Source organism: Petaurus breviceps, unplaced genomic scaffold (assembly GCF_028583685.1).
Source record: "Petaurus breviceps papuanus isolate PSGF00001 unplaced genomic scaffold, PetGlider_PUasm1.0 91133, whole genome shotgun sequence".
In the NCBI taxonomy this organism is placed as follows: Eukaryota; Metazoa; Chordata; class Mammalia; order Diprotodontia; family Petauridae; genus Petaurus; species Petaurus breviceps.
The window spans coordinates 53,087,996-53,114,543 of NW_027187419.1; the positions used below are offsets into that span (position 1 = coordinate 53,087,996).

Here is a 26,548-nt window from a genome sequence, read left to right on the forward strand (position 1 = left end):
GGACAGTGCTGTTGTTGCAGGGGTCTGGAGACTGTCCTGCAGACAGAGTGAATACTGTCCACTGGTGAAGGACAGTGCTGTTGTTGCAGGGGTCTGGGAACCTTTCTGTTGGTTCAGAAGCCCTGAAGAAGGATTTTCTGGTTGTATGTGTACAGAAATCCTGGGAGAGGGTTTTGCTAATGTTTTCAGGGGTTCTAGGACTGTTCTACAGACAGAGGATGAATTGATGAAGGGACTGGCAATGTATCTTGTGGCCTTGCTAAGCCTTGTCTCCCCAGGAACTAAGATTGCTGAGAATTTGCCTCCTGTCAAGATGAAGAAAAGACCTCCATTTGGGTATTAAGTGCTGTGTTTAAACTTGATGTAACTCTGGGGTAGATTCAATTGAGATCCAGGGTTGGGGAACTTTTGACCTTTTGGTGCTCTGTGATTGACAAATGAAGGTACTTTACTTATGTTTGGAAACTAATCTCCATTTGAGAAGAGGGGCTTTGTGGTGGACTAAATGAAGGTACAGCCTAGGGGTGGAGAAGTATTTAGAACCGGGACTTTGTAATTGATTGAATGACTGGAAGGTCCTGGGGTGGGGTAGTCCTTGGAGATTATTTAATCACATTTAGTAAATGCTGTATTTTATATGATGTCATGTTTCGATCTTCTCTGTTCTTGGTTGGTCACTGAATAAAATGGAGAGCACCTATGCTGGTATTTTGAACCTTGGGAAGTTGCCTTTCCTTGGCATTACAGTACATTACAGTACACCTGTCAAATATCCTTAACTATAGTTCTTGAAAAAAAAAAAGGATGTGCAGTTTAGTGTGGAGCCGGGAAAGGGATCAGACAACTTCTGAAGGCATTTGTTACTGACCCTGGGCAAGCTTTCAGCTGTCACTGGATTGATTTGCATCCTCTTTGCTTTCTCTCCAGTCCCTATCTAAGGGAAATTCTGGGAAAGCAACAAAGCTTTGAAATAAAAACCTTTAATCTTTTCATTTTTCTCCTCTAAAGTCTCTCCAGATTCAGTTTCCCCCCTGCAGTGTGGTGCCTAGCACACCTAAACTGTCATCTGCCATCTCTTTCAGGGAGCCAAATTGTTCCTCTTAGACATGATACTCTTATGAATATCTTCCATTTTCCATTTCTTCCAACAATGCAACAATGGTTTTTTTTTCATATCCTTCAGCATATTCAATTTCTTCCTCTCTCACTTCAGCATAGATATTTTTTCTCTTTTATTGTTTGTTGCCACGAATATATTTTAAAAATTTGGCTTATCGTTCCTTCAAATATTGTCATGTTCCATTTTGGAGGCCCCCAAATATGTTAGATGATTATACATAGCATAAAGTGGGCTTGTTGCCACATCATTGCTAAGTTTGTCATTTTGCAAGTAGCTGAGATAACAGGCAACTATAGCTGTATCATCCATTAGGGGCTCTGTTCATCCAGCCTTTACTCTGGACATAGAGGATGGTACTATTTTCATGAACTTTATTTTTATGATACTGATGAAGGGATCTAAGTGACACCAGAAGTTTACTGACTTGTCTGACTTCACAGTTTCTTGACGCTCAAGTGTAGTAAGTAGATCAGGCCTGACTCAGGCCAGTCCAGTATGTCAGATTCAAGTTTGGAACAGAACACTCATATGTCATCTGAGAGGTTTACTTTAACTGTGATGGCAAAAGGATATGCAGAAAGGACACAGCATTGATTTAGTTGAACACAGCTGCTGGTCAGCAGGTCAGAAGCCTGAGAGAGGAGAAAGACAACTACCTGGGTCCTAGCTTTCATTTTTGTGGTTTTTTTTTTTCAGTTGTTCAGCAATTTCTGACTCAAAGTGACCCCATGGACTTTTGTTTATGGGGTTTTCTCGGCAAAGACACTGGAGTATTTTGCCATTTCCTTCTCCACTATGTTCCCATTTTACAGATGAGGAACTAAGGCAAGTAGTTGTTAAGTGACTTTTCGATGATCACAGAACTAGTAAGTATCTGAGGCTGGATTTGAACTCAAATCTTCCTGACTCCAGGCTTGGTGCTCTATAGACTGCTACACCTACTTGTATTTAGGGTAGCAGTAAGCTAAGTCACCAGTCAAGCCCTTAGTCCTCTAAACCAATTAATCCTCAAGGATAGTTTCAACACATTTTAAGGAAAAACTAACATAATTTTTGGAGCAGCAAGGTGGCACAGTGAATAGAGTGCTGGGCCTCTTTTCAGAAAGACTCCTCTTCCTGAGTTCAAATCCAGCCTCAGATACTTTCTAACTAAGTGACCCTGGGAAAGTCACTTAACCTGTTTGCCTCAATTCCTCATCTGTAAAATGACCTGGAGAAGGAAATGGAAAACTTCTCCAGTATCTTTGCCAATAAAATCTCCAAAAGGGTCATGAAGAGTCAGACACAACTGAAAAATGATTAAACAGCAACAACAAAAGCCTAACCTTTGTGGGGCAGGGCCTTGAAATATTCTTCTCACTAGCCCAAGTAAAAGGAAATATGGAGTAATTGCTCAATGGATTGGATAGTGTGTAGAACCAATCTATGTACTTCAAACCAGATAATTTCTCTCCTTCATTCAATAACAACGTTGCTTTGGCTCATCTGCTTCCCCAAGTTGTTCAGATGATCGCCTTAGCTTTCTACTTGTGTATTGTACATAGAATTAGTGACTTAGGACAGTTCTTAAAGACTGTATGTTTTGAGCTAATTGTTGTCACTGAACTGGAGAGTTTCTCCTTTCACCAAAAGATAGAAATCACATGGCAAAGGTACAGTATCCCTAACCTGGGCTATCCAATTTGTAAGCTTTCTTTTGATTCTAAAAATCTGCCCATTTGTCTATCATTGTCTATATTTCTATTAAATTTGAAATTTGTAAGAGACATCCATTAAATATTGAAATGCATGGAGAAAACAAAGCATGACCTTCAATTGTGTTTACGTGATACTAAAACTATTGGTTAATTAAATTTTAAAGCATCAGTCAATTTCTTATTATTATTCCTTAAAAGAGACAAGATGATCTGCTTCATGTAGATTAAAAAAATAATTTATTGTTACATTTTTATTTTTAGTAGATATGTTAATGCTGTTTTGACATGACCTTAAGCAGTATATGAATGTCAATTTTTTAAGTTAATGGTATTTTTCCTTTTGTTATTGTTTGTTCTAAGAAGAGAGAATTATAATGGAAAAATTTTTAACTAAAATTAGGACTGAGTGTGAAGTCTTCAGCCACACAAAAATGTTCTTTTAAAGGAGAAATCTCCAGACTTCAGAATTCTAGTGATGGCCTGACTATAATCCACTGTCCTTTCTTGCCAACTCTGGGGTTTTCTTGGATCTTATCATTCCAAGTGTTCGAACAATACCCACTTCTGTTTTTTTTTTTTTTAACCTGAATTACAAATCACCAATAACTAGAATCAGGTCACTCAAAGAATCTTGCTATCACTTCTAAGCTTTTGAAAAATGCGGAGGCATTTGGGGTGGTGTTTTCTCTTAGGGTATAAGTGTATTTATGTAAGTGTATTTTTTTCTTCCATTATTCAAATGAAAGTTTCATCAGGCTTTGGGGACTTGGTGGAGATTATTTTAGATTTTTACTGATGTGTTATATCAAATGAAAATAATTTAAAATACAATTTAATATTTTAAAAAACACATCAAGCTTTTCTGTGATTGCACTTGGGAAATAAGGGTTTTCTTTTTGGTGGGGTGGGGGAAGGAGGGTGGACTATCACTAAATTCTATTCAGACTTTTCTAGGTATAACAGTATATTTCATAGTGATTGCAAATCCATCCAGGAAATATGGTATTTATCACATTTTTTCTTATTTTCTTTTTATCTCAAAATAAGGTTTTGGATTAAATTCTCTGCTTCCTCATTTATGTTAATATTATCCAAATTCATTCCTAATTCCTAATATCTTTGTGGCAGTATGTTAGACTATCAGCTTTCTACAATTAAAGTTCAGGAACTCATTAGCAACTTTGGGCAAGTTGGTGATGAAAGAACTGTGTCCAGGTGGCCACATCCCCATGTGACTACATAACTACTAGCCCTTACCTTTTATGGTTAGGAATGTCCTTTGAGTTAACCAAAAGGTCTATCCTTCCGGGGATGTAGAACTCAGGCTATCTGACTCTGACTCCCACATTCACAACTGGCTACACTCAACCTCCCTTGGGGATGTAGTGAGAGAGCCTTAGAACTTCTGAACTTTTTCAGAGAGATTTCCTGAGGAATCGGCTATATCTCCCTTGTCTTTCTAGATATCATGGAGGTAATGTCCATTTATCCCTATGGCCTAGGACATTGAGATGGGCAGAAACTTCCTGTTCTTTCAGGAAGTCAGCTGTTGAGATTCTGGAGAATCTTGCCTTTTCTTTAGTGACAGGGAAAATAAAAATTCTCTGAACAGGGAGAGCACCTGGGAGTTGTGTCTATAAGATCCAGATCTGTGTCACTCATAAGGTCAGAGACGTCCTCTAGCCTCTATCCAGTGGACAGAGCTCTGCACATATCTGACCCTGGGTAAGTCACAACTTCCATCTGCCTCAGTTTCCTCATCTGTAAAATGGGGGTAATAATAACTCTCTCCTAGGGTTGTTTTGAGGATAAATAAGATAACAGTTGTGGAGGGCTTTGGGAGACTTAAAAAGTTTTATTACTGATGTTATTATTTATTCTTACTTCCATCTCTAGGCAGAATCCTCACCACCATAAGTGACCTGCAGTGATTCCTACCATAGTTCACCAACCATGGTTAAAGGGTAACTGGACCATACATGCCTACACAGGGGAATTGTGAGTGCTATCTCATCTCTATTCATAGCAAAGCCAGTTTGGGATGGGGGGGAGGGAAGCCAAGTTGAGAGGCTACAAAATATTTTTGTTTCATTCTGTCAAAATGTGGTCAATAGTTCCCTCCTCCTTCTTCTTCTATATCCGAAGGCCAAAGAAGAATTTAAAGGGACTGTTCTTTTTTTAAAAAATTCGATTCAATGTTTACTATTGTACACTGAATAAGTTAGTTAGACCTAGGGTCAGGAAGAGTGTAGGAAAACAGAGGAAGCAAGCTCATGGGATTCACTCGTGAAAAGTTTTGTAAGAATCTTTTGAAAAGAGTTTTATTTAGTAAGCAAAAAAATGAAACTCTTCAAACATCTCTTATGTAAGGTTCAATAGGTTCAGTGTTTTGTATCAAAGTTCAGAGTTGAATAGAGTTTTATTTAAAATTATTTTATTACATAATTCAGGAAAGATGGAGCAGAAGAATTACATTTTTTGCTCTATCATATTTGCTGTTAGGATAAGAATTTTTCCTGTGAAATATTTACTCAAATGCCTTTGGCTCCTATATCTCTCCCAATATATGTGCATGTCCAACTTGGCCAACAAAGCTTATCCCTTCAAATACATACTTATTTTTTTTTCTTTTTGGAGGGGGGAAGGTAGGGCAATTGGGGTTAAGTGACTTGCTCAAGGTCACACGGCTAGTTTTGTGTTAAGTGTCTGAGGCCAGATTTGAACTCAGGTCCTCCTGACTCCAGGGCCGGTGCTCTATTCACTGCACCACCTAGCTGCCCTGAAATACATACTTATACATGGTGGGATTTTTTGTTGTTGCAAAAGACCAAGGAGGCAAAATCACTTTCATTGAGAATATAGGGAATTAGTATTAGTTAGGTAACATTTCAATTTTTGGTTTTATCTTAAAAACATATAGTGGTCACTAAACATTGACTTTGGTTCTTGGAGGAATTCTAAAATGTATTATTAAGGGGAAAGTCAGGGTGGCATGGTGATTAGAGAGCTGACTTCAGTCAGACCTAGGTTTAAGTTTGTTCTTCGACTCATGTTGGGTGCAAATCACTTAACCTATTAATGTCCCCACATAATGCTGTTAAGACAATGAGTTGTGTACAGTTGAGAACAGATGCTAGTCTGCATCGGTAGAAAGAATTTTCTTGGTGGCTATTCCCTACACTGATGAAATAGATCCCAGGCCCGAATTATCAAAGAGAGTGTGTAATTGTTCATGAATAGTTGTCAACCTAGAGGAATTCTTCTCATGAAGTGCCTCAGGAATCTATCTGACCTTGACCCTATTCAGGAGTTTTTGAGAAGACTTAGATGACAGGCATAGATATAGTATGTTCAGCAAATGTGCAAATGACACAATGCTGGAAGGGATATCTAAGATGTTCCATGATTATCAGGATCCAAAAAGACCTTGAAAAAGTAGACGATTAGGGAGAAATGTAACGTCCCATGCTTGGATCCATTAGATCAATTTCCTAAGTGTAGAATGGAGGACTTGTGGTCAGTCAAACAGTTCATATGAAAAATATTGTGGGTTTTACAGGACTAAAATGAGTTAACAATGTAATATGGTATCCAAAAAAACTTGCCAATCTTAGTCTGCCTTAATAGAAATAGGGTCCAGAATGAGGGGAATGATGACCTTATTGTATTCTGACCTGGTCAGATAGCACTGTGTTAAATTCTGGGTGCCATATTTTAGGAAGTATATTGACAAACTAGAGTGTAGGACAGGATGAATAGAAAAAGAAATGGATGCCAAGGCTTAAGAGGATGATTTAAAGAAATTAGGGAAGAAAAGCCTGGAGAAAAATGACTAAGTGGGGACATATAGCTAATTACAAATATTTTGAGGACTCCTTTGTGGAAGGGGTTAGATTTGTTCTGTTTGGCCCCAGGGAAATATGAGCTATGGGTAGAAGATATAGAGGCAGGTTTAGGAGAAACTTTCCCATAATTAGGGCTATTCAAAAGTGAAATGGATTGCCCCAGGAGGTAAATTAGAGATCCATAAGAAGAAGTTGTCTGAACACTGGAAAGGGAAATTGTAGCGTGGATTCCAGTGCAAGCGTGGGCTTGAGGAAATCACCTATCAGACCTCCTCCAATATAAATATCTTTGATTCTGTTATATGTTAGCCAGGTAGAATAACTAAACTTTGAGACAAATCCCTAAAGTCTTTAACAATTAAGAGTTAATGTTTTTATCCATTAAGCTGAGCTTATCCATTGAGCTCTATGAATCTTTCCTTTAATCAATTGATTAATAACTATTTATAAAGTGCCTGTTATGTTCTGTGCTAAGTGCTGGGCATGCAAAAAAGAGGCAAAAGACCTGCCCTCAAGGAGTTCACAATCTAATAGGAGAGGCAAGAAACAAATATATATATATATAAACTATATACAAGATAAAAAGGAAATAATTAACAGAGGAAAGGCACTAGAATTAAGAGGAATTGGGAAAGGCTCCTTGTAGAAGATGTGAAATGCTGTGTTCAAGAGGCTGCAATATAGAGCAGATAAGTTGTTGGACTTTGAGTCTGGGAGAAATGAGTTTGAATTCTGCTTCAGTTGCCTGCTAGTGGTATGACCATGGGGACCTTTCTAAGCCTCAGTTACCTCATCTATAAAATGGGGATATTACTTATGAGACTTAAGAGAGAGAGCACTTTGAAAACTTTAATGTGCTATATAAACTATATGTGCTATATAAAAAATTAAAAATTTTGTGTTGAAGATTGGGCCACCTGTTAAATAAGAGAAAGCTGTTTTAACAACTCATACTCATTAAGTACAGTTATCCCTTCCACACCGTGAGAGTTAGGGGCCCAGCACCCTCTTGATCTGTGTAAAATTTTTTTACTCTCCCTTTGTTCCAGAAAAGAAGTCTGAATTTTTTTCTTTTTTATGGGGGTGTTTATAGTACTATACACATATTTCATGCATTTTTTAGTTTCTAAACTTTTTCTGTGCTGCCTGTTGGACTTCATGTGTCATCTGAGGCTTCTGCAAAACTCCCAAAAAATTCCCCCCAAATTCCCATTTAATTTCTTATGCTGACCTACAATATATCAAAAGTGTGATGAGGAAAGTCATGATGTGGAAGGGATAACTGTACATCAACTTAAAAAAAATACTTTCCTCACAATAACCTTTTGAGGTAGGTAGGATGAATATTATTGTCCCCATTTCAGAATTGTCCCCATAGATGAAAAAACCAAGGCTCAGAAAGTTGAAGTGATTTTTCTATGGTCACAACGTAAGTTTCAGAGGTGGGATTCAAACTGAACTCCAACTCCAAAACTTTTTAACCTGCATTATACCACCTTTGGCATGGAACAGGGAACAAGCAGAGTATAATTTCTGTTATTGATTTTATAGACAGAGCTGGTTGAATAATCTCTCTCTCTTTTTTTAAATTTTACACTTGTTTTTATCACATCAAAAAAGTTTACATGCAGGCCATAGTTCTATTTTTTTCATAGAAAATGAAAATCTATGTTTAAAACCCACAAAATTGGTCTGTTACTGACAGTTGTGTTGAGTTCTGACGGGGATGCATAAAGGAAAAAAAGTTAATCCGAAAAAAAAATCACAAAACAAAAAAATCCAACCCCAAACCAAAGCAAAACCAACCCAGTTCTTTAAGTATCAAAGAAATGTGTCAAAATAATTTCAAACAATGAAAAAATATATATTTGTAATTCAGGGCCCTCAAAAGAAATCATGGTCGTTAAGAACAAAGTTTTGAGTCATTATGAAAAGAGCCAAACTTTAAACATCTCTAGTAAAATGAGATTAGGAAACCGGCATTAGATCCCCATACACATTTACTTGAAAATCACCTTTAAAATGTTAAGTTCTTTAGGAAAAAGACAGCATTCAATTTATCATCAGATCTACTATTCAATGACTTATGGACCCCAAACATCATACATGTGCCCAGACAGCTGAAGGTTGCCCACTGCATTGGAGGGAGGCCTTAGGGATATCCCCCTGAATGCTGGACCACTTAGGAAGCACAAAGCACGCCCAGCAGGCTTCCCTCCCTCCTTCCTCACTAACACCCCAGGGCCATGCAATCCGATTGTAACGGTGATGGAGACACGCCCCCTTAACATACGACTGTCACCCACTGTCGCAGTCTACCAGACTCCCTTCAGAGTGGACCGAAAAATGAACTCGATGCAATTTGGTTTAAATGCCAGCGTCTTCAAGAACCTCTCTGACATTTCAGTTACAAATAATTGAAGATCCTTTTTGCAAAGAAAATTTCGTAATCAACTACTTTGTATGAAGACAAAAGGCATTGTTCGCTCAAAACGGCTCTTCTGGGATTGTGTGGCGACAGGGTCAGTTCAGATTCTAATTAGCCAATGTCTTCCCCACGTCTTCCTTCCCTTCGTATTTCCTCTTCCCATGTGTGAATTGCGTATACCTGTATTTTATCATATGCTTTATTTGCCTCTTCATGATGATACGAAAAACATGACAAAAAATGTGCAGATCATAGCAACAAGAATGCCCTTAACAAGAGCGCCAGACTTTAAATTCTGGAAGCCTTCGCATGAAAGGACGGAATTCATTTTGTTTTGTGGGTAAGGAAGGCCCTTCACCTGAGTCTTCCATCAAGGAGGGATCTACCTTTGGCGAAAGGAGAGCTATGAACAGACGGAGATGGTGGATTCCCAAGGCGGATGTCACGATGGACCAACCCCGTAATTGATAAACTCTAATCATGTAGATGAAACTTAGGCCCAAAGTTACAACCCATCACACAGCTGCACACGGAGTAGATTTGTCTAACCAGGACTGGTCAATCTGTCCAAGTCTTGTGAAAAGATCTAAACACCACAGGAAGCGGGGCTGCCGGGCGCCAGAGAGCTCCGCTTCCGAGCCGGCAGCCAAGCCAGTGGGCCTTGCAGGACCGGCGGCGGCCGACGAGGATAGGGGAAAGAGCCTACAATTTTTTTTTTCCTTTTTGGAGGGCAATTGGGGTTAAGTGACCTGCCCAAGGTCCGACAGCTAGTAAGTGTGTCAAATATCTGAAGTCGCATTTGATCTCAGGTCCTCCTGATTCCAGGGCCGGGGCTCTATTCACCGCACCATTTAGCTGCCCCTGCTACTTTTTACTATTACTAAATGTTTACCTAAGAGTATTGGCATATGGTTAATGCATGGGAAACATTTATAAAATTTCATTTTGTTATGATAAGTTTCTGTTTTATGGAAGAACTTTCATGTGTCTTACTGATATGTTTCTGTATAATGTATATATATATATATAGACACACATACATTATAATATTTATACATTATCACATTAAGCTGGCAAAATGTTTTATTTACAGTTTGGTGAAATTCTATAATGTATCTCACCCTCAAGTGTATGTATATGGGGAATCTAAAATTCTTCAAGTGAAGATTGTCTTAATGTTAATGATTATTTAATCTATGACAAATACAGCTTGTTACAATGCTCATCCTGAATTTTTTCCTAAAGGATTATGCTTTCCACAACTTTCTGGAAAGTTATTTCATATGTAACCATTTGGATCAATAATATTTTCACTGTGTTTAATGAGAAAATCTACCATTGAGGTAGAAACCAGACACAGTGAGTTTTTACGCAGCCTTTCCTGAAGTCTGGTAACTGACGGTGGTCTGAACTGCCTTGTATCAGTCCTGGCAAATGAGAAAAGACCCTTTTTAAAGCTTCTATAGGAAATGCTCATATATCTCTATACCTCAGTAAAGATGCTTTTTTTTCCCTTTCTAAAGTAGATGACAGAAAAAATGATCAAATTTCTGACAGTGTATATTTGTGTGTTCATGGGGGCTGGAGGACAGGTTATTATTTCCAAAGGTGGAGATGACAGTGGGAAATTAGAAGCTGCCAGAGGATTTTCCCAGCACACATCTTTCACTCAGGTTATTAGGTCATTGTGGGCTAGACTACCTGAGCTTTCCCACCAAACAAATGATGCTACAGCAACCAGGGATGAAAACCTCACAGCCAATCATATTTTCATTCATTAACAAAGATAAACAACATTTAATTTATTACCTAATTCCAGGCTCTGTAGGACAGAGGGCAAGAAGGAGCTAATTCTGCTTGGCTTTTTTGCCAGCCTGTCTCAAGTATTCAACTTGGGTGAGGTATTGCAACATTTTAGGAAGGCCTGGGTGGCCCAAATTTAGTCATGTTTCACTTAGCTGTGTGCCTGGACATTGCCAAAAGTTATTGAAATTAAATAGTTCAGTTTCTTATAAAAGTTAAAGTAAATCTTTATTTGAAACCATGGGTCCAGTTTAGATTTGATGCTATGTACTCTTCCACCACTATCATTATTGTAGAGTGTTTGACCTGGAGTCAGAAAGACCTGAGATCAAATGTGACTTCAGACACTGCCTAGCTGTGTGACCCTGGGTCACTTCACTCTGTTTACCTCAGTTTTCTCATCTGTCAAATGAACTGGAGAAGGAAATGGCAAATCTTTTTGGTCCTTTGCCAAGAAAACCCCAAATGGGGTCATGAAATGTCAGACATGACTTAAATGATTGAACAAAAAAAATACGTATATGTATAAGTAATTGCCATTCTTTTTGTATTTGTTCAGAGACTGTAATTTGTTTTAATTATTTTGCTGAGATTCACATAGTGATTATATATTGTGTTCTGTGGGGTTTTTTTAAATGATAAGAGCTTACACAGAACATGGGAGATTACAGATTACTATAAATACTTCATAGGTATACACAATATAGATCCATAATAATATTTGCCAATCCAAAGGCAACAGCCACCAAGGAATCCCTCAGTCTTTTGTGTTAGAGGCTGTAAGACTCCTTGTGGAAATTACAAGATATATTTATGGATACCTCCCTGTAGCAACAGAAGAAAAGGAAGGAGAAAGAAGGATAAAGTATGTTTGAGGAAAGGGAAGTAACAGAGAAACCTTAGAATTTCAGAGTTGGAATTATCTTTATTGGCCATCAGGTCCAACCTATACCTGAACAAGGCTCATGAATAGGCATTTACCCTTGGCTTGAATACCTGGTGGGAGGGGGGAGTGAAATCCACAACTCTCTTCTAATATTTCTTAAGTCATTCCAAAGTTAGATACACTGCCCCTGCTCCCACAGCCACATACACACACACACACACACACACACACATACACACACACACACACCCTCTATTTGGGCATATCCATGGTGATTTCTTTCCTTCTGATGGGGAGTGGTATCAAATAGATCAAATATTCAGATAATGTATGACATATTTAATAAGATATTTATGTAAACTACCTTTCATTTTACCAAAAATATACGGATACCACAGTGTTGCTATCACCTTCACTGTTTGCACATATTGAAATTATGAAGACTTGTGGAAAAGTTCTAATTAATATATTTTTCCTGACACCAAGTCTAAAATTTCCTCTTGGCATCCTCCACCCATAGCTCTTAGGTCTGTTCTCTGGGGCCAAAAGGAACAAATTGTCCATGTGGGAGCCTTCTAAGTATTTAAGTACCATCATGTCCCCTTGGCCAGCCTTACATGGCTTGGAGTTGAGTCCCTTTAGCAACCTGGTTACTCTCCTTCTGTCATTCCATGGTTTATCAATATCCTTGCTAAAATGTGTTGCCCAGAACTAAACACATATTCTAGATGCGGTCTTATCAGGGATTCAACATTCTGCTCTAATTACTCTGATTTTGGCTATCAGTTTAAAGTTTGCATTTACAAAGACAACATTGAGAATGCTTTTCTTTTTTATGCATATTTCATCTAGAATTAGAAAATGAAACAGTGCTTTGACTTTGATCCTGTGGTAAGAAAAGCTAAGATTTCTGGGATTCAGAAAGTGTTTCACATCCACTTACATTCTTAAAAGTGGCAGTAAAATGTGCTAGAGATCAGGGAGACCTAGGTGCAAGTTTAGCCTCCAACATTTTACAAGTGTTGAAAGCAAGGTAAAGAGAATTTAAATGACTTGCCTAATTCATAGCTCATAAGACCTAGGGGCAGGTTTCCAACCCAGATCTCTCCTGACTTGAGGTCCTGGTTTCCCAGGTGCTGCATTGGAGACACCAGGAATACTAAGGAAGTAAAGCATTTGAACTTTAATATAATGGGCGTGGAACTGAGGGGCTGGCTAATGAGAACACAGTCTTCTGCAGCATATGCTGTGTTGTGTGCCTTCTGTATAGACATGTGGAAGTTTGGTAAATCTATTTCCTGGCTTATATAAGGCAGGAACCAACTTTTCACTTTAGAGCAATTGCAAATATCTTTCTGATGGTTCTCTCTTCTTATTCTCTTCTCTCTCATTCTCTCTCTGTCTCTCTGTCTCTCTGTCTCTCTCTGTCTCTCTGTCTCTCTCTCTCTCTCTCTCTCTCTCTCTCTCTCTCTCTCTCTCTCTCTCTCTCTCTCTCTCTCTCTCTCTCTCTCTCTCTCTCTCTCTCTCTCTCTCTCTCTCTCTCTCTCTCTCTCTCTCTCTCTCTCTCTCTCTCTCTCTCTCCCTCTCTCTCTCTCTCTCCCTCTCTCTCTCTCTCTCTCTCTCTGTCTCTCTCTCTCTGTCTCCTTCCCTTCTGTCCCTCTCTCCTGGCAGCTTTTCAGCAACTGAGGAAGAAATGCTGTAGGCCATAGGTGGGAAGAGAAGTAAAAGGAGTTGTGTTGCCCAATGCCTTATTTTCAACCCTAACCCTATATGCCCACCACTTGGCTCTGAATGTACAGTACTGGTGTTTCTTCAGTCCCTGTTGTGTACATTAATTCTTAATTTGGGGAGAATAAAAGTTAGATACAGAGCAGACCAGGTGAGCTTTTAAAGATAGGCATGGTGACTGGGTGACATCAGTTCTTCCTTACTCAAAAACCACCAGGAAGAGAAGCAATTTTGTCTGAGACTTTTGTATACACATTTATTTCTGACATATTAGCTAGTTAAAAGACTGTATTATCACTCAGTGAGCCAACAGGAAAGAGTCATCGCAGGATATCTACCCATGCTCTAAATCTGGGGCAAAACCCTCTAATTATTGTGACCATGGATTTCCAGAAGTTTCACCCAACCTGCCCATGGGTAATACCAGGCAAAGCATATCTCAAATGCTCCAAAGACGTGGTTCTTATTGTCCAGTTATCCTGTTGCACTAAGTAATTGAATCATGGTGATGGAAGTAACTTCAATCTAGTTTATTACTTACCTTTCATAAATTTGGTTCTCAAATCATCCCAGATATCTCAAGTAAAGAATCTTATTTTCAGGAGTGCTCAGCATTTTGGGGAAAAGTGAAGAAATTCTAAGGACCAGAAACTGAAAGCCAATGAAATTCTTATTAAAATCCATGAAAATGTTTTGTTGGGTGAAACTGTGTTTGATTCTACCCCTTAAAGGGTAGAACACTGTGGTGACATCATCTTTAATTGCATTAATCCTGGGCTTGATCTTCCCTTTGCATTTTTCCCATTGATTTAGATATAAATGTGACTTTAATGGGAGTGCAGAGCACAGAGGAGCAGGAGTAGAGCAGGAGAATCCAGCCCATTGTATGGTACGTATAATATGAATGATGGAAGAGGAAAGGCCAAACAATGGGGTGTTCACAAGGGAGGCACAGAACCCTTATTGTAGTCCTCTGGTCCTATCCCAGGATCTTGTGAGATTCATAGTTAAGTATTAGCCCCTAGTCTGACACCCAAGAAAGTGAAGTTCCCCAAAGTTAGGGAATTATAGATAATATTTATCCAGCATAATTACAAATAAGATGCCTTATGACAATAACAAGAAGATTCTGCACCAGAAAGGTCATGCCTGAATTTGGGGCCAATTAATGTTTTATAAAGCAGATTTTCTTTTAAAAACCCCTGATACTTTAAAAAAAAAAAGATTAGTTTATTTGTTTTTAGTTTTCAACAGTCACTTTCATAAGATTTTTTTTTATTTTTAAATTTTTTTGTTTTTAATTTATTTTTAGTTTTCAACATTCATCTCCACAAGATTTTGAGTTACAATTTTTTCTCTCCCCATCTTTCCCCTACCCCCCTCCCCAAAACAGCGAGCCTACTGAATACCTCTTCCCCCAATCTGTTCTCTCTTATATCCTCCTCCTTCACCCCCCTAACTTTCTAGTAGGGCAAGATGGGTCTATATACCCCAGTGGCTGTATATCCTATTTCCCTGTTGCATGTAAAAAAACAGTTTTTAAACATTTGTTTTTAAAAATTTTGAATTTCTGGGGTGGCCAGGTAGCACAGCGAGTAAGAGCACCAGCCCCAGTGTCGGGATGACCTAGGGATTGAATCCGGGCTCAGACACTTAGCACCCACACAGAAACACCTGGCCGTGTACCCCTGAGCAAGTTATTTAACCCCAATTGCTTTAAAAAAAATATTTTTGAATTCCAGGTTTTTTCCCTTTCTTCCCTCCTCACCTACCCCCACTGGGAAGACAAGCAATTCAATATAGATTGTACATGTGTAGTTACCCAAATCTCCTCCACAGTAGTTACATTGTGAAAGACCAACTACAGTTGCCTCCATCCCATCCTGCCCCCCACCCACTCCACCTTCTCCCTCAACCACATCCCCCTTCAAAATGCTTGCTTATAACTACCCTCTCCCCCAATCTGCTCTCACTTCTATCCTTCCTCCTACTATCTCCTACCTCCCTATTATCTTGTAGGGTAAGATACCCAATTGAGTGTGTATGTTATTCCCTTGTTAGGCCAAATTCAATGAGAATCAGGTTGTCCCATTCCCTTTCACCTTCCTGCTTTTCCCCTCCATCATAACAGTTTTCTCTTGCCTCTTTTATATGAGATAATTTACCCTAATCTATTGTTCCCTTTCTTCTTCTCCCAATAAATCCCTCTCTCACCTCTTAATTTTATTTTTTAGATATCATCCCTTCATATTTAACTCATCCTGTGCCCTCTGTCTATGTATACATGAACATACATATGCCTACATTCACATATATATTTATATACACATACATCCTCCTATACATACATATACATGTATGTATACATATATATATTCTCTTCAGCTATCCTCATACTGAGAAAAGTCTTATGAGTTACAATTATCATTTTTCCACATAGGAATGTAAATAGTTCAACTTTAATAAGTTCCTTATGATTTCTTTTTTCCTGTTTACCTTCTCATGCTTCTCTTGCTTCTTATATTTGAAAGTCAAATTTTCTGTTCAGCTCTGGTTTTTCTCATCAAGAATGCTTGAAAATCCTCTATTTCATTGAATCACACTATTTTCCCCTGAAGCAGTATGCTCAGTTTTGCTGGGTAGGTAATTCTTGGTTTTAATCCCAGCTCCTCTGCCCTCTGGAATATCATATTCTAAACCCTTCAATCCCTTAATGTAGAAGCTGCTAGGTCTTGTGTTATCCTGATTGTGTTTCCAGGACACTCAAATTGTTTCTTCCTGACTGCTTGCAGTATTTTCTCTGTGACCTGGGAACTCTGGAATTTGACTATTATATTCCTAGGAGTTTTCTTTTTGGCTGACTTCAGCTTGCCTCAGAAGGTAGTGGATTCGAGGTGGAACCAAGATGGTGGAGTAAAGATGGCAGAGTAAAGGCAAGGACTCACCTGAATTGTCCCCCAAAGTCCTCCACATACCTTTAAAAATGACTCTAAATAAATTCTAGAGCAGCAGAACCCACAAAAAGATGGAATGAAACAGATTTACAGTCCAAGACAACTTGAAGGTTGCCAGGAAAGGTCTGTTGCACCAGGGTGAGAGAGAGTGAGGTCTTGCATAGATCATACCAGCCCAGACTTGGCCCCAGAAAACCCTGAGCAGGCCTCAGGATAACCAAATCACTGGCAGCAGTGGTGGTTTCCAAACCTCTCAGCCCACAGATGCCAAAGACAACTTAGGAGGTCAGTAGGAAAGATGTCACCCCTGGGTGACAGTGGAGCGCAGTCCAGTACTGGCTATGCCAGCACAGTCCCAGCCCCAGCAAACCAAGAGTAGGCCTTTGTAGTGACTGAATCAGCTGCAGCAATGGCTGCTACCAGAGCTCTCAGCCCTCAGATGGTAAGGGGGTCAAACAACTGGTCAGAAGGAGATTATAGAAGTAGTTTTGCTAGGAATGAGGCAGACTCTGTTGCTTTGCCCATACTAAGATCCAGGTCACAGTCTTGGGTGGTGTCTCATGGTGAAAAAGAGCACTAGCACAGCAGAGCATGTGGCCAAAGTGGAGGGGGGCCCCTCCTCACAGTTCCAGGGTAGAGAAGAGTGATTGTGGTCACTCATAGACCAGAGCACAGACCAGGAGAATAGTAAATACCTCTGCTCAGATAATACCATCTTAGAAGAAATGAAAACTAAAAGGTCCCTAGTAGTATCTCTGAAAACAGCTGCAACAAAACCCTTGAAACTTGGGACAGTGTGTCCTCCACCCTGGAAGCAGAGCCCTACTTTAACTAAGAGTTAAAAGTCAAGTAATAGGCTAAGAAAATGAGCAAACAACAGAAAAAAATTGACTATAGAAAGTTCCTATGGTGATAAGGAAGATCAAAACACATACTCAGAAGAAATCCAAAGCCTAGAAGAAAAATATGAATTGGTTTTAGACTATGGAAGAGCTTAAAAAAAGGATTTTGAAAACCAATAAGAGAAGTAGAGGAAAAATTGGAAAGAGAAATGAGAGTGGCACAAGGAAATAATGAAAAACAAGTCAACAGCTTGCTAAAGGAGAGACAAAAAATACTGAAGAAAATAATACCTTAAAAAACAGACTAGACCAAATGGTAAAAGAGATCCAAAGCACCAAAGAGGAAGATAATGCTTTAAAAATCAGAATTGGACAAATAGAAAAGGAGGTCCAAAAGCTCAATGAAGAAAATAATTCCTTAAAAATTAGAATGGAGCAAATGGAAGCTAATAATTTTATGAGAAATCAAGAAACAAGAAAACCAAAGAATGAAAAAATAGAAGACAATGTTAAATATCTCATTGGAAAAGCAATTGACCTGGAAAATAGATCCAGGAAAGGTGATGTAAAAATTATTGGACTACCTGAAAGTCATGATCAAAAAAAGGGCCTATACATCATCTCTCAAGAAATTATCAAGGAAAACAGCCATGATATTCTAGAACTAGAGGGTAAAATAGAAATTGAAAAGAATCCACTGGTCACCTACTGAAAGAAATACCAAAATGACAACTGCCAGGATTATTATAGCCAAATTCCAGAATTCCCAGGCAAAGGAGAAAGTGTTACAAGCAGTCAGAAAGAAATAATTCAAGTATCAGGAGGGACTCCAGATCACCAGCAGCTGTGGAGATCCAGAATTATTGACACATAGATGCTAAGGACAAAGTGAGAGGTCAGTGCAGTCTGGACTTTGGGACCCAGTAGTTGAGAGTGTGTCAGCTTTTGCCCCGCAGGGCAGGAAGCTGCAGAAGGCTGTGGCACAGCTGCTGCCATGTGGCAGCTTCAGCTCATGACCTGCAGAGTGCAGGGGGACCAAGGGACTAGTCTGAGGGGTAATCGTTCTTGCTTTAACCTGCTTGGATCTGGATTGCAGTCTAGGGTAGAGGTCCTGGGATGTGTGACCAGCTTGCCAGAGTGTGTGGAGGCTTCAGAGAGGGCACCCAACTAATACCTCCAGCACCTGAGAAAACCCCAGCATTTGGAACAAAGCTCCCCCGTCTGGTGGCAGAGTCCTACTGTGGCAAAAAGCCCAGGGGTCAAGTGACCGAGTGGCAACATGACCAGACAAAGGAAGCAAACCAAGCAGAGGAATCCAACATTATACTCTTATTTTGGGGACAAAAAGGATCAAAGCATGGAACAGGAGGATGACAGTGAAGTCAGAACTCCTGCACCAAAAGCTTCCAAGAAAAATATGAGCTGGTTACAGGCCATAGAGGACCTTAAGAAGCAGATAAGAGAAGTGGAGGAAAAATTGGGAAGAGAAATGAGAACAATGCAAGAAAATTATGAAATGAGAGTCAACAGCCTGACTGAGGAAAATCATACCTTAAAAAATAGACTAACTCAAATGACAAAAGAGGCTCAAAAAGGCAATGATGAGAAGAATGCCTTAAAAAGCCGAATTTGCCAGATGGAAAAAGAATCTCAAAAGCTCACTGAGGAGAATCATTCCTTCAGAATTAGATTGGACCAAATGGAAGCTAATGACTTTATGAGAAATCAAGATGCTGTTAAACAGATCCAAACAAATGAAAGAATAGAAGGCAATGTGAAATATCTCATGGGAAAAACCACTGACGTGGAAAATAGATCCAGGAGAGATATTTTAAAAATTATTGGACTATCTGAAAGCCATGATCAAAGAAAGAACCTAGAAATCATCCTCCAAGAAATTTTAAAGGAAAACTGCCCTGATATTTTAGAACCAGAGGGCAAAATAGAGGTTGAAAGAATCCACCGATCACCCCCTGAAAAAGATCCCCAAAAGAAAACTCCTAGGAATATTATAGCCAGGTTCCAGAATGCCCAGATCAAGGAGAGAATATTACAAGCAGCCAGGAAGAAACAATTTGAATATTGTGGAAACACAATCAGGATAACTCAGGATCTGGCAGCTTCTACACTGAGGAATTAAAGGGCTTTGAATGTGATATTCCAGAGGTCAAAGGAGCTGGGATTAAAACGAAGAATCACCTACCCAGCAAAACTGAGTATCATGTTTTGGGGGAAAATATGGTCATAAAGTGGAATAGAGGACTTTCAAGCATTTTTGCTGAAAAACCTGAGTCGAATGGAAAATTTGACATTCAGATACAAGGAGCAAGAGAAGCATTAGAAGCTAAACAAGGAAAAGAAATCATAACAAAGTTGAACTATTAACATTCCTATGTGGAAAAACAATAATTGTAACTGATAAAACTTTTCTCAATATGAAAATAGTTAAAGATATATATATATATATATATATATATATATATATATATATATGTGTGTGTGTGTGTGTGTGTGTGTCTATATTGGAGGCTATATGGGCATATGAATACATTTGTGAATGTGTGTATATATGTTTACAGGTATACATAGATAGAGGGCACAGGACCAATTTAATAGGAAGGGATGATACTTAAAAGGTTTAATCAAGAGGTGAGAGAGGAATATAATGAGAGGAGATGGGGAGAGACAGAATGGGGTAAACTATCTCATATAGAAGAGGCAAGGGAAAATGGTGACAATAGAGGGGAAGAAAAGGAAGGCAAAAGGGAATGGGTCAACCTTATTCTCATTGAATTTGGCTTGGGGAGGGAATTAAATACACAATAAATAGGGTATTTCACCCTATGAGAGAGTAGGGGTGAAGGGGATGAGAAGGGAGATGATGGAAGGGAGGGCAAGCTGGGGGGGAGGGAAGTTGGAAGCACCCACTTTTGAAAAGAGATGGGATCAAAGTAGAGAATAGAACAAGTGGGAGGTGGGATAAGAGGGAGGGAAATATAGTCAGTCTTTTACAATATATCTATTATGGTAATGTTTTGTATTAGCTACACATGTACAACCTATACTGAATTGCTTATCTTCCCAGTAAGGGTGGAAGACAAAGGAAGAAGGGAATGAATCTGGAATTCAAAGTTTTAAAATCAAATTTAAAAAAAAAATATATATATATACTATTATTAATACTATTTTACTTGTAATTGGGAAATGTTATGCAGGCACTGGGGGCATAGAGATCCACCATGCCCTACTTGAAAAGTCGAAGAGGGTATGGGAGAAGATATGGGAGAGAGCAGATTGGAGGAGGGGATATCCTGTGGGACTGCTATTTTGGGGCAGTGGGTAGGGGAAAAACGGGGAGAAAATTTGAAACTCAAAATCTGGCGGAAATGAATGATGTAAATCAGAAGTTAATAAAGCATTTGAAAAATGAGAAACAAACAAACAAATACAAAACAAGAGAAATAATTCAAGTATCATGGAGCTACAAGTAGGGTACACAAGATTTATCAGCTTCTACATTAAAGGATCAGAGGACTTGGAATATGATATTCCAGAAGGCAAAGGACCTAAGATTACAACCAAGAATCACCTACTCAGGAAAACTGATTATAATCATTCATGGCAAAAAAATGGATATTCAATGAGATAGAGGATTTTTGAACATTCTTGATGAAAAGACCGGAGCTGAATAGAAAATTTGACATTCAAATACAACACTCAAGAGAAGTATAAAAAGGTAAACAGGAAAGGGAAATCATAAAGTATTTAAAAATGTTAACCTGGGGGCGGCTAGGTGGCGCAGTGAATAGAGCACTGACCCTGGAGTCAGGAGGACCTGAGTTCAAATTTAGCCTCAGACACAACACAAAAATTAGCCATGTGACCTTGGGCAAGTCACTTAACCCCAACTGCCCTCCAAAAAGCAAAAAAATAAAACAAAACTGTTAAACTGTTTGCATTCCTGCATGGGAAGATAATATTTGTAACTCATAAGATCTTTCTTATTGTTAGGGTAATTAGGAGTATATATAGACAGAGGGCACAGGTGTGAGTTGAATATGAAAGGATGAGATCTAAAAAATAAAATTAAGGGATGAGAGAGAGAAATGTCTTGGGAGAAATAGAAAGGGAGAGGTAGAATGGGATAAACTGTCTCACATAAAAGAGGCAAGAAAAATCTTTTTCAGTGGAAGGGGAGAAGGAGGAGGTGAGAGGATGTGAGTGAACCTTACTCTCCTGAGAATTGGCTCAAAGAAGGAATAGCATACACATATAATAACTCAATTGAGTATAGAAATCTATCTTACCCTACATAAAGTAGGAGGGGAAGAGGAAAAGAGGAGGGAAGTGATAGAAGGAAAAGCAGATTGTGGAGTGGGTAGTCAGAAGCAAAATACTTTTGAGAAGGGACAGAGTGAAAGGAGAGAGAGAATAGAATAAAAGGAGGAGAGGGAAAATAGGATGGAAGGTAATACTGTTAGCAATAGTAACTGGGGAAAATTTTTGAAGCAAATTTCTTGGCTAAAGGCCTCATTTCTCAAACATATAGAGAACTGAGTCAAAGTTATAAAAATAAGAGCCATTCCCCAACTGATAATCAAAAGATATGATGAGTTTTAGAAAAAGTAATCACATATATCTATAGCCGTATGAAAAAGTACTCTAACTCACTATTGATTGTTGAAATGCAAATTAAGAATTCTGCAGTTGTACCTCATACCTATTAGATTGACTAATAGGACAGAAAAGGTAAGTGACAAATGTTGGAAGAGGTGTGGGAAAAAGAAGACATTAATGCATTGTTGGTGAAGTTGTGAACTGATTCAGCCATTATGTAGAGCAATTTAAAACTATGTCCAAGGCCATGCATATCCTTTGACCAAGCAATGCCACTACTAGGTTTGTATCCCAAAAGAGATTTAAAAAAACAAAAAGGAAAAGGACCTATATGTATAAAAATATTTATAGTAGCTCTTTTCTGGGGGCAAAGAATTAGAATTTGAGGGGATGCCTGTCAATTGGGAAATGGTTAAACAAGTTTGTAGTATGTGATTATGATGGAATATTATCATACTATAAGAAATAATGAGTTGGATGTTCTCATAAAAAAAGCTGAAAAGACTTGCATGGAGTGATGTGAAGGGCAATGTACTGTGTACAAAGCAACAGCAATATTATAAGATGATCAGCTGTGAATGACTTAGCTAGTCTCAGCAATACAACAATCTAAGACAGCCTTGAAGGACTTATGATGAAAAATGCTATCCATCTTCAGAGAAAGAATTCATGGTTTCTGAATACAGACTGAAGCAAACCTTTTTTTTTTTTTTACTTTATTTTTCTTGAGTTTTTTTGTCTATATTTTCTTTCACAACATGACTATTGTGGATATATTTTGCATGACTACACCTAAATAATCTATATAGAATTACTTGCCTTCTCAATGGGGGTGGGATGGGGATAGTGGAAGGGGTAGAATTTGGAACTTGAAGTTTTAAAAACAAATGTTAAAAATTGTTTTTACATGTAAGTGGGGTAAATAAAATAATAAAAAAGAAAAAATACACTATGACTTTTGAAACACTATACTGGGGGAAGGAGGATAGTCAAAAAGGCATAAAATCACTGTATTTGTATCTCAGCACTTAACATTTTTGTTTACCTGCCTACTTAGTGTAAGGGTTATGGGATTTAATGATCTCCCATGCCCCATGGACGTGCTGACATAGCAGAGCAAGAGAAAGTGAAAAGCCGAGCTAACGGTCCTGTGGTTGGCAGTTGGCGGCGGTTGCCTTTTTTTTTTTTTTTGAGTTAGGACCCCTGCTGAGCACTGCCAGGGGCCAGAGCTGCTGGGAGCGCGCTTCCCGGACACTGGGTGGTTGCTGTGAGTGGGGAGAGGAGGACCTTTGCCTGAGGTAGCCTGTTCTGTTTTGAGGGCTTGAAAATGTGGGTGCTTTCTACTTTATCTACCTGTGCCAATGTCATAACTACTCTGATGGCTTTCACTTTCTGGTTTTGGGACTCAGTCTTTTGGTATCTTAATAAATTTTCTAGTTTATTTCCCCAAATGGCAAACCTGACATATTTTGTGATGGATAATTATATCAGCATATTTGTAATCTCTATAGGCATTGTGAATATGGCATTGCTGATACACTTAGGGAGGATAGAGATAAAACAGATGATGAAGAATAAATAGAACTAAATTACAGAACAAAAGTAGAATACCAGACTTCTCCCAATTTCTTCTTTTATAGAGGGCAGAAACTTTTTTTAAAGTCCATAGAATAAGATGCTCCTATGTCAGGTACCTCTTGGTCCTTCCTCTCCCCCTTTAGCTTTCTTCCTCCTTTTTGTAAATAGTCTCTCCCAATTAGATTGCAAACTGCTTAAAGGCAGTCCTTAAAGCTTTATTGTTTATTGTATTGGAAACCCAAGATAAATAACTAGTAAGAGAGTATTTCATTTCTCCCAGAGAGTCTCTAGGTCTGGACTGCCTTTCAGGGTCCTTAAAGAAATGGCAGATGTGATTGTTAAGCCACTGTATGTGATCTTAGAAAGATCTAGAAAATAACAGAGGTGCTGCAGGACCTGAGGAGAGTAAATGTCCTGATTTTTGTTGTTGTGGTGGTGCTTTTTCTAAACATTCATTTTTAAATTTTGAGTTCCAAATTCTCTCTTTCCCTCTGTTCCTCACCCATCCATTAAGAAGACAAGCAATATGATACCCATTATACACATGGAAGTCATGCAAAATATATTTCTATGTTAGCCATGTTGCAAACCTTATCCCCCCAAAAAGGAAAAATTAAGTGAAAAATGTTTCGGTCTGCGCTCAGAGGTCATCAATTATAGAATTTTTCATCATGAAACCTTCAGAATTGTTGTGGATCATTGTATTGATCAGAGTAGCTAAGTCTTTCACAGTTGATCATCATACAATATTGCTATTACTGTGTATAATGTTCTCCTGGTTTTGTTCACTTTCTTTCGCATCAGTTAATATATCTTCCCATGTTTTTCTGAATATTTACCCCTCATTATTTCTTACAGCACAATAGTATTCCACTACAATCATATGTCCCAATTTGTTCAGTCACTCCTTAATTGATAAATGTCCTGATTTTCAAAAAAGGGAAGGGAATAGAGTATGTAAGCTATATAAATTGATGAGCTTAACTATGATTCCTGGCAACATTCTAAAACATCATATTAAAGAGATGCTAAATGAACAAATAGATGAAGTGGTGATCACAAAGAACCAGCTTGGCTTTATCAAGAATAGATTTTACTAGATTAACCTCATTCCTTTGTTCACAGGGTGACTAGACTGGTAGAACAAGGGAATCCTTTAGAGATATAGTTTGCCTACATTTCAACAAAATCTCTCATGCTATCTTTGTGGACAAGATACAGAAATATGAACTTTATTGTACAGTGAGATGGATTTAGAACTGAATGAATGGCTAAGACCCAAAAGTAATTATTAATCTATTTAATATCAACATAGAGGAAACTCACCAGTGGAGATTTCCAGGTATCTGATATATCCTTTGGCACTGTGGTGTTTAACATTTTTATCAGTGACTCCAAGAAAGATATTGGTGGCATGTTTCTCATGTTTTCAGTTGACACAAGTCGGGGGAGAAGCCATAATACATTGAAAGGACACAAAAATATCTCAAAAGGCTAGAATGATCGATAGAACCTAATAAGATGAAGTTCAGTAGGGACAAATGTAGAGTCTTATACTTAGGTTAAAAAAATCAAGTAGAGGATGGGTTAGTTGTGGCTAGATAGAGAAAAATATCTTAGCAGAAGAATATTCCTTTAAAATCTATAGTTGGTAGACAACTACATGGCCTAGTGGATAGAGTACCAACCCTGAGATCAGGGGGACTTGACTTCAAATCTGGCCTCAGAAATTAGTTATGTGATCCCAGGCAAGTCACTTAACCCCTGTTGCCTCCCAAGATAAAACAAAAAAAATCTATAGTTGGGAAAGAATTCATAATCAAAGAAGGGAAAGAGGAGATCATTAAAAAAATAGACAATTTTGATTCTATAAAATTATAAAAGTTTTTTCATGAACAAAATCAATGCAACTAGAATAAGATGAGGAACTCTTAGGCAGTAAAATAATTGTGGCAACTCTCTCTCATAAATTTCTGATATCCAAGATATGTAGAAATTTGAAATGAATATGTAAAGCTAAGTACTATTTCCCAAAAGATCAACAAAGAATATGAAGAAAGGAATCAAATTATCAATAACCAAATGAAAAATGCTTCAAATTTGAATGATACCATAAGCAAATTAGGGGAGCATGGAATAGTTTACCTGCCAGATCTGTAAAAGAAAAATTATGAACAAACAAGAGATAGAGAGCATTATAGTATATAAAAGGAGTAATTTTGATTATATTATATTAAAAAGGTTTTGAACAACAACAACAACAAAACTCAATATAGCCAATATTTGAGGGAAAGCAGAAAACAGGGCGGGGGGAAATCTTGCAGTAAATTTCTCTGATAAAGGTCTTATTTCTCAAATATATATGTATAATCAAATTTACAAATTCATTCCCTGATGGATAAATAGACAAAAGATATGAACATGCAGTTTTCAGATAAAGAAATCAAAGCTATCTATAGCCATATGAAAAAATGCTCTAAATCACTATTGATTAGAAAAATGCAAATTAATAAAACATTGAAGTACCACCTCACAGCTATAAGATTGGTTAATAGGACAGAAAAGGAAAATGTAAATGTTGGAAAGGATGTGGGAAAATTGCGACATTAATGGACTGTTGGTGGAGTTGTGAACGGATCTGACCATTCAGCAGAGCAATTTGGAATTATGCCCAAAAGGCTATAAAACTGTGTATACCCTTTGACCCAGCAATAGTACTACTATTACTAATGAGATTTAAGAAAAAAAGGAAAAGGATCTATATGTACAAAAATGCTTATAGCTGCTCTTTTTGTGTTGACAAAGATTGGAAATTAAGGAGATGCTCATCAATTAAGGAATAGTTGAATAAGTTATGGTATATAATTGTGATGGAATACTGTTGTGTTATAAGAAATGACAAGCAGGATGCTTTCAGAAAAACCTGGAAAGGCTTTTACTAACTGTTACAAAGTGAAGTGAGTAGAACCAGGGGAATATTGTACATGGTAATAGCAATATTGAATGATGATCACCTGTGAATGACTTAGCTATTCTTAGCAATACACTGA

At 38.1% G+C, this 26,548-nt stretch overlaps 1 long non-coding RNA gene and 1 pseudogene across 3 annotated transcripts in view; one reads left to right on the forward strand and one right to left on the reverse strand.

The window, feature by feature from the left end:
- The window catches only part of LOC138155476 (uncharacterized), a 52,470-nt gene that overhangs the window by 17,240 nt on the left and 8,682 nt on the right, over positions 1 to 26,548 (forward strand). For 2 of the 3 annotated variants that reach the window (XR_011166841.1, XR_011166839.1), the window contains exon 3: positions 4,714 to 4,815. This is a non-coding gene — a long non-coding RNA (uncharacterized lncRNA). Of the gene's footprint in view, positions 1 to 4,713; positions 4,816 to 14,320; positions 14,397 to 26,548 lie in introns of all 3 variants that reach the window. The other variant, XR_011166840.1, reaches the window with a different exon arrangement.
- On the reverse strand, positions 7,756 to 11,181 carry LOC138154783 (protein RER1 pseudogene; annotated as a pseudogene).